Genomic DNA, 9,644 nt, shown 5'->3' on the forward strand with positions numbered 1-9,644 from the left:
TAATCACAGCTACTTGGGAGGCTGAGGCAGGAGAATCGCTTGAACCCGGGAGGCAGAGGTTGCAGTGAGCCAAGATTGTGCCACTGCACTCCAGCCTAGGCAACAGAGCGAGACTCTGTCTCTAAAAAAATAAAAATAAAAACAAAAAATATGTGAGGGGATACCTAGAGAGCTGATTGCCTTAACTAGATCACCTGTTCTGCTTTGAAGCTGATATGGAATTCATGCCCCTGGGGACCACATTATTTCCCAAATAGAAACTGGGGGGTAGTCGTGGTGGCTCACACCTGTAATCCCAGCATTTTGGGAGGCCGAGACGGGCAGATCACTTGAGGCCAAGAGTTCGAGACCAGCCTGGCCAACATGGTGAAACCCTGTCTCTACTAAAAATACAAAAAATCAGCCAGGCGTGGTGGCACACGCCTGTAATCCCAGTTACTTGGGTGGCTGAGGCACGAGAATCACTTGAACCTGGGAGGCGGAGGTTGCAGTGAGCCAAGGTTGCACCACTACACTCTAGCCTGGCTGACAGAGCGAGACTTTGACTTAAAACAAGAAAAAGAAACTGGAGATATGAATGTTGACACACACACAACTTACTATGTATAACTGAGCCTCATTCTTAAACTCTCTGAAACCTGCCCATGTTCCCCAGGTTAAGAATTTCTGGTCTAATTCAATCACTTTATTTTAGAAATAGAGCTCTGGAGACCAGAAAGTGTCATGAATGCCCAAAGGCACACAGTCCACTGACTGTCATTGTGCTGCTTTTTCCCCCAAAGCTCTTCCACTCACATGCAAAAGTAATCAGACTGCCCAAAGTAATTTATAGATTCAATGCTATGCCCATCAAGCTAACATTGACTTTCTTCACAGAATTAGAAAAAACTACTTTAAATATCATATGGAACCAAAAAAGAGCCATATAGCCAAAACAATCCTAAGCAAAAAGAACAAAGCTGAAGGCATCACGCTACCTGACTTCAAACTACACTACAAGTCTACAGTAACAAAAACAGCATGGTACTGGTACCAAAACAGATATATAGACCAATGGAACAGAACAGAGGCCTCAGAAATAGCACCACACATCTACAACCATCTAATCTTTGGCAAATCTGACAAAAATAAGCAATGGGGAAAGGATTCCCTATTTAACAAATGGTGTTGGGAAAACTGGCTAGCCATATGCAGAAAACTGAAACTGGACCCCTTCCTTACACCTTATACAAAAATTAACTCAAGATGGATTAAAGACTTAAACATAAGACCTAAAACCGTAAAATCTCTAGAAGAAAACCTAGGCAATACCATTCAGGACATAGGCACGGGCAAAGACTTCATGACTAAAACACCAAAAGCAATGGCAACAAAAGTCAAAATTGACAAAAGGGATCTAATTAAACTAAAGAGCTTCTGCACAGCAAAAGAAACTATCATCAGAGTGAACAGGCAACCTACAGAATGGGAGAAAAATTTTGCAATCTATCTATCTGACAAAGGGCTAATATCCAGAATCTACAAGGAACTTAAACAAATTTACAAGAAAAAAACAACCCCATCAAAAAGTGGGCAAAGGATATGAACAGACTTCTCAAAAGAAGACATGTATGCAGCCAACAAACATGAAAAAAAGCTCATCATCACTGGTCATTAGAGAAATGCAAATCAAAACCACAATGAGATCATCTCACACCAATTAGAATGGCAATCATTAAAAAGTCAGGAAACAACAGACTGGAGAGGATGTGGAGAAACAGGAACGCTTTTACACTGTTGGTGGGAGTGTAAATTAGTTCAACCATTGTGGAAGACAGTGTGGCGATTCCTCAAGGATCTAGAACCAGAAATACCATTTGACCCAGCCATCCCATTACTGGGTATATACCCCAAGGTTTATAAATCATTCTACTATAAAGACACATGCACACATGTTTATCGCAGCACTGTTCACAATAGCAAAGATTTGGAGCCAACCCAAATGCCCATTAATAATAGACTGGATAAAGAAAATGTGGCACATATACACCATGGAATACTAGGCAGCCATAAAAAAGGATGAGTTCATGTCCTTTGCAGGGACATGGATGAACCTGGAAACCATCGTTCTCAGCAAACTAACACAGGAACAGAAAACCAAACACCACATGTTCTCACTCATAAGTGGGAGTTAAACAATGAGAACACATGGACACAGGGAGGGGAACATCATACACTGCGGCCTGTCAGGGGGTTGGAGGGCTAGGGGAGGGATAGCATTAGGAGAAATACCTAATGTAGATGACGGGATGATATGTGCAGCAAACCACCATGGCACATGTATACCTATGTAACAAACCTGCACATCCTGCACATGTATCCCAGAACTTAAAGTATAATAATAAGAAATGTAAATCAGAGATGAATAAATAAGTGGGACACTTAACAAATCCCTAAGCTCCCTAAGGACCCAGGACAGATGGGTTCTAATGAAGAGACAGGGAAGAACTACGTCCAGGAGCCGAAAGGGCCCAGTGTGGGAGAGGTGCTGCCTTGAGTCACTGCTGGCTAGAGACCTCCCATCTGAGACAGCATGAAAGGAAATGATAAAAACAAGGAGGGAGGAGGAATGATTATATTATTCATGCCTGTATCTTGAAGATAATCATTGTAATTTCCTTTCTAAAAACACTGCTTACTCAGAGGAAGCGACCATATTCTAATAAGCCCTTGTTTATGAAACTCGCAGTAATTGGATTGGAATGTGAATTATTAAACTGTATGTGGGGTGGCACTTCTTGCCAGGTGTTTAATGATTATGTTCAAATGTGTAGGGCTGGCCTGTCGGCTGGGAAGATAATACTCCCAGGAAGAAAATCGTTTAACTCTGGGTCAGAGCTAGGGTGTCTTTCAGAAACTTCTGAAATAGCTGGACTGAAGAGGCCCTTACAAATCACATAATTGAACGGCCTCATTTTAGAGATGAGGAAATGGAGATCCAGAGTAGAAAAGGGCTTGTTGAAGTCCATACAGTGACCACACTGATGACCAATTGCTCCTCTATCTGTTTTCTCATAGTATTTGTGCATCCATCGTGGCAGAATCCGTGGCTTGGCTTTTTTAACTGCCATTTCATCTTCTTTCCACCTGGAGAGATTGGAAACCTAATCCATTTTTCTCAAAGTTAAGATTCCAGCTGCAAGATAAGTTCCATCAATTGCATGAGATTTTTCTGCAGCTGTAGCTGTTGAGAGACAAGGTGGTGGAGATGTAACTGTTAAGAGGCAGAGGTGGCTGATGTTTTTAGCTACATGAGCCAATGAATTTTCTTCATTGTTTAAGCAGCTTTGAGCAGGGCTTTCTGTAACTTGAAACTAAAACCAACTTAAATGGTAGTTGTTTAAATGTGTTAAGTTCTTAGGAAGGGGGCAGACGCAGTGGCTCACACCCGTAATCCCAGCCCTTTGGGAGCCCTTGGGAGGCTGAGGCAGGAGAATTGCTTGAACCTGGGAGGCGGAGGTTGCAGTCAGCTGAGATGGCACTGCTGCCCTCTAGTCTGGGTGACAGTGAGACTCCACCTCAGAAAAAAAAAGTTATCAGGAAGTAAGCCATAGTTCCTAGGAGATCCTTGAAGGGGATCTATCACCTTCCCTCACCAAAAAAAAAAAAAAAAAAAAAAAAAAATTAATTCTTTTTTGTTTTCTTTTGTTTTGTTTGTTTGTTTTGAGACAAAGTCTCGTCCTGTCACGAGGGTGGAGTGCAGTGGTGCAATCTCGGCTCACTGCAATCTCCGCCTCCCGGGTTCAAGCGATTCTCCTGCCTCAGCCTCCTGAGTAGCTGGGACTACAGCCACATGCCAACACACCCAGCTAATTTTTGTATTTTTAGTAGAGACAGGATTTCTCCATGTTGGCCAGGATGGTCTCAATCTCCTGATGTCTTGATCCGCCTGCCTCGGCCTCCCAAAGTGCTGGGATTACCAGTGTGAGCTACTGCGCCCAGTCTTAATTCTTAAACTAGGACAATCTCTAAGGTTCCTTGCAGCATTAGCATTCTGTAATCTTATGAATCCATAAAGTTCTAAATTGTCGATTTGACTGATAATGAGTAATCTTTGCCATTATAAAAAAGTTTTATTTTTTAATAAAGTTGGGTTTTTCCATTGCAAAAGAAATACATGCTTATTATAGAAAATTTGTAAGCTATAGGAAAAAACTAACCAAAAAGGCAACCACTGTGAATATTTTGGAGACTTCCTCCCAAATTGTTCATTTTTCTATGTATAATCTTAGCGAGGTTTTAATATAGCCAAGTTCATACTACATGTGCAATTCTGTATCATACTTTTTTCATTTGACGTTATAACATAATGCCACATAACTCCCACATTATTATAAGCCCTTTGTAAACAGCTTTTTTAAATGGCTTCTTAACATTCCATTGAATGGATATTCTATAATTTACTTTATTCCCCTAATGTTGGGCAAAATTAGGCTGTTTCCAGGTTTTGTGTTTATTTCTCTGCTATCCTATTTCCTTTGTAACAAAGGACTTCTTACTGAATGTAAAAGGAAGGGTCACCAGCAGTAGAGTGGCGTTCCCCATGTCAGACCACATGGGGGCAGAAGTAGGACAGCTATCCCATTGTTTAGGAAGCCCCTGCCTTGTCATGGAGACCACTCGGATGGGCCTATAGCTAAACAATGTGAAGAGGCATCTCTCTCTCTCATGACTTTCCTTCTATTTGGAAGACGGTCCCCTAGGGCCATTCCTGGCTTCGCTCCTAGAGGCAGAGTGCCTGCCCTGTTTGGTGGGCTTAGGAACGTGCCCTATTGCAAGGGGCTAGCATGCCCTCTGTTCCTTCATACTGTAAGTGTATCAAGGACAGACCCCAATCTGGGCAGCTGTCCAGTGATCCAGCCTTGTCCATGGTGGGGTCAGAAGTCTCATTCGGGGGTTCAGCAATATAAAATCCCTTCAATCTCCAAAATCAGTTATATCTCCCCAGGCTTCTGTCTTATTTTTCTTTTTTTTTCATTCATGTATTTATTCCACAGTCAAAATAAGTCATAATCTAAAGCCATAATATTTTTAAAAGATAATGGAGAATTAGTGGCACAGCTGCATTAGCAAAGCAGACACCGGTCTAAAGTGCAACACTAAACAGGTGTTCTCTGTTCCCATCATGGAATAAATACACACCATTACACATACAATTTCACTAAAGATCAGAGATGAGGTCAATAGCCCTTTGAAATGAACTGCCCAATGAATAGAGGCAGACTACAGATAATTTCTATAAAGATTTTACTGCAAGATAGAAAAATTCCCAAGGTGAGTACTAAGTTGAGCCCCTCATTTTATGCTCCTGGCCTTGGCTTCTGTCTTCTTTCCTCAACTGTATCCGAATCCAAAAAGGCTTCTCTACCCCATGCTCAAAAATGCAACCTCAAGTAAGTCCCTAAGGTCCTCAGCACAGACTGACGTGAATAAGCCCGTGGGCAACCTGCATCCAGAACCACCAGGGAAATCAGGAACACAAGCATAAAGCACAGCATCACTTGTTTAAATGATAGTTTTAACCATCGAATGAGCTCTGAAGCCACATGCTTTTCCTAAACAAACCGAAACACTGTCTTCATATGTTTCTATTCTTCTTGCAATAATGTTAAGTAAGCCATCCAAGTAAAAAAAAAAAATTAACAGAAACAATGAAAAGCGAAAAATCAGGCTGGGCAAGGTGGCTCATGCCTGTAATCCCAGCACTCTGGGAGGCCGAGGCAGGAGGATCATCTGAGGTAAGGAGTTTGAGACCAGCCTGCCCAACATGGCGAAATCCTGTCTTTACTAAAAAATACAAAAATTAGCTGGGTGTGGTAGCGGGCTCCTGTACTCCCAGCTACTTGGGAGACCGAGGCAGGAGAATCACTTGAACCCAGGAGGCGGAGGTTGCAGTGAGCCAAGATGGCGCCACCGCACTCCTGCCTGGGCAACAGAGTGAGACTCCATCTCAAAAAAAAAGAAAAAGGAAAAATGAAAATTCAAAGGGTTTACACCAAAAAGCAAACCAGTCCTCTGCAACCTAACTAACTCCTTAGTTTTGGGGCTGTGAAGCCATGTAGAGGGCGATCAGGTAGTAGATGGTCCCTCCCACAGTTCAGCGCCATGGCTGTCCCATAATGCATTTGGTCAGGCAGGCCTTGTTTCAGGTGGATGGTAACACTGTCAGTTTCTGGAAAAACTTCTGCAGTTCTGGAACTTTGTTTTTCCCAGCAGATTCACATGCAGTGGAATTGGAGGTCAGTTTAGTTGGTGTGGCAGACATGATATAGGTGGTGCTTCTGTGAAAACCACAAGCTTGGCTGGGCACAGTGGCTCACACCTGTAATCCCAGTACTTTGGGAGGCCGAGGCAGGTGGATCACCTGAGGTCAGGAGTTCGAGGCCAGCCTGGCCAACATAGTGAAACCCTGTCTCTACTAAAAATACAAAAAATTAGCCAGGCATGGTGGCTGGTGCCTGTAATCTCAGCTACTCGGGAGGCTGAGGCAGGAGAGTTGCTTGAACCTGGGAGGCGGAGGTTGCAGTGACCCAAGTTTGCGCCACTGCACTCCAGCCTGGGCAACAGAGCAAAACTCCATGAAGAAAGACAGAAGGAGGGAAGGAAGGAAGGAAGGAAGGAAGGAAGGAAGGAAGGCAGGCAGGCAGGCAGGCAGGCAGGCAGGGAGGGAGGGAGGGGAGGAGAGGGGAAAGGAGAGGGGAGGGGAGGGAAGAAGGAGGGGAAGGGGCAGGGAGGGGAGGGGAGGGAAGCGGGGAGGGAAGGGGGGAGGGAAGAGGAGAGGAGGGGAAAGGAGGGGAAGGGAAACCACAGGCTTTAATCTCTGCGGGCTTTAGGCCTCCGAAGCCCATGCTCCCACCAACTTCTGCTTGAAGCCACTACATTTGTAGTGCATGATGCCCAGGGCCTGGAAGCACCTGCTGCCTGAGCAGCTGCCCTTTGTTGTATTTTTGAATTGGTTTAAGACTCACTCAGACAAGGAAGAAGAACGCTATTTATTAGATATTTTCAAAACAAAAAAACTAAGACAATAATAATATCTTCGATTGTTGACAAGTCTCTACTCCTCCCACCCCACAATAGGCTGTTGGGGTTTGGGATTGTTTTTAAAGGATTTAGCTGAAGACAAAACTTCTTGCTACCTCTGGATCTTGGCAATCAATACTATGCTCAGGCAGATACAACAGATAACAGAATTATTATTTATAATAGCCACTACCATTTACTGAATGGTAGTAATACTCCCTGCATTGTGTTAAATGCTTTACACGCTTAGTTCATGCTAACAAAAGCATGATATTCTCATCCCCATTTGACAAGTGAGGAAATTGAGGCTCAGAGAGGTTCTGTAACCTCCAGATTCACACCATCAACAGTGGCGTGGTCAGGATTCACACGTAGGTTAAGATCCCCAGAAAACCCATATTCTTAACCACTTGGCATTGGTGCACACAGCCCTGCGGGTTCTTCTGTGAGGGGTAAGAAGAGAAACAGGTCAGAGGGAGTGAGGACTAGCCACATCCCCACAACATTTAGCCATGGGCATTGCACTGGGGTCAGAGCCCAGCCACTATCTTTATCTTTCCAGAGGCTGCCTTGACAGCGTCAATGTGGTTGAAAGCGATCTGAGAGAGAGTTTTGTTTATTTTTAGTTTCTATTTTTTGAGATAAAATTCACATAACATAAATTTCACCATTTTAAATGGTACAAGTTAGTGGCATTTAGTACACTCACAATGCTGTGCAACCACCACCTCTATCTAGTTCCAAAACCTTTTCATCACCCTTAAAGGAAGCCCCATCAGGTCATCACTCCCCATTGCCCCTTCTCCCCAGCTTCTCGAAACCACTAAGCTGCTTTCTGTCTCTACGGATTTACCTCTTCTGGATATTACATATAAATGAAATCTCCTCCAGGAGATTTCTCATAGGCACATAGGTGATAGCTACTCATTTGATAGATAGGGGACCAATTCCCAAAGCACAGGCTGGAGATAATTCACCTTTTGATGCCTACCCTGACTTCCCTCTTTGCTATTGTGCTGCCCCTTGGCTATTCTCTCCTTGATGGGCCAATTTTCTGCCTATATCCACCTCACACCCACTCTAAACAAAACCTACTCAATCAATGAGCTAGGGAGTATGTCTTTTCCTGAGCAGATGATAAGGAAACCTCAGTGATTCAATGTTTATCCTCTTGGCTTGACAGAGTCAAGAGGGTCAAAAATGTGACTGATTTTGATTGGAGGTCAACAGTCCAAAAAGCCACTTTTACCTGAGCACAGGGTCCTCAGTGGACAGGCACATAATTGAACTATTTCCGCCATTGGCCTTCACCCTCAGCATCGGAGCTCTGAACTGTATGCATCTTTATAATAAATTATCTCTTTTTTTTTTTAAACTGATTCCGGTACTTTATGTAGTAGCCATGGCAATGAGTATTGAACCTGATTTATCATATTCCTATCTACAGATTTTTTCCCTTATGCTTGGAGAAGGTAGGGGAAAATTTCAGAGTTGCTCAAAATGATACTGCAGGTGCAGAGTGGAAGAGGCAGCCACTTGACCACGGCTGCCTTGTTCATGCAGAAGAAAGGGAAATGAATCGCTCTTATTGGAGGCTTCTAGATTCAAGCACATTTTTGCTTTTATTTATTTATTTTTTTTGAGATGGAGTCTCGCTCTGTCGCCCAGGTTCGAGTGCAGTGGCATGATCTCGGCTCACCACAAGCTCCGCCTCCCAGGTTCACACCATTCTCCTGCCTCAGCCTCTGGAGTAGCTGGGACTACAGGCACCCGCCACCACGCCCGGCTAATTTTTTGTATTTTTATTACAGATGGGGTTTCACCGTGTTAGCCAGGATGGTCTCCATCTCCTGACCTCAAGATCCACCCACCTCGGCCTCCCAAAGTGCTGGGATTACAGGCGTGAGCCACCGCGCCCGGCCTACATTTTCGCTTTTAATGCTTTCAGCAATTATGTGGAGCAGCTGTGCTATGGTCCCACTTTGCAGATACGAAAAAACAAGGCTCAGCTGGTAAACGGATTCAGAACCAGGTATGAATCCCTCATGATTCCAAAGCTTGTTTCCTTTACAACCCAGGGCCTGAGGATTGCAAAGAGTAAAAGTCACTTTCCTCTTCTTAGAGTTTACACTTCTTTTTTTTTTTTTCTTAGAGTCTCCCTCTGTCACCCAGGCTGCAGTGCAATGGTGCAATCTCGGCTCACTGCAACCTCTGTCTCCCAGATTCAAGTGATTATCCTGCCTCAGCCTCCCAAGTAGCTGGGATTACAGGTGTGTGCCACCATGCCCGGCTAATTTTTGTATTTTTAGTAGAGATGGGGGTTTTGCCATGTTGGCCAGGCTGGTCTCCAACTCCTGACCTCAAGTGATCTGCCCATCTTGGCCTCCCAAAGTACTGGAATTACAGGCGTGAGCCACCGTGCCTAGCCATAGAGTTTACACTTCTATTGGTATCACAGCTACCAACTTCCATGAGCATGTACTCCTTTTATTTTTTTCATGGTGGAAGAGACAAGATTTTATTCTATTGAAGCCAGTAACAAATAAGACTATCTTAGATCTAAAGTCTCAGACAGAATTGAG

General features: G+C 43.9%; 1 pseudogene; it reads right to left on the minus strand.

Annotated features, from left to right (window-relative positions):
* Window positions 1-6,073: 6,073 nt before the first annotated feature.
* On the minus strand, window positions 6,074-6,931 carry LOC115837262 (annotated as a pseudogene).
* Between the last annotated feature and the right edge of the window lie 2,713 nt (window positions 6,932-9,644).

Source organism: Nomascus leucogenys, chromosome 2 (assembly GCF_006542625.1).
Source record: "Nomascus leucogenys isolate Asia chromosome 2, Asia_NLE_v1, whole genome shotgun sequence".
In the NCBI taxonomy this organism is placed as follows: domain Eukaryota; kingdom Metazoa; phylum Chordata; class Mammalia; order Primates; family Hylobatidae; genus Nomascus; species Nomascus leucogenys.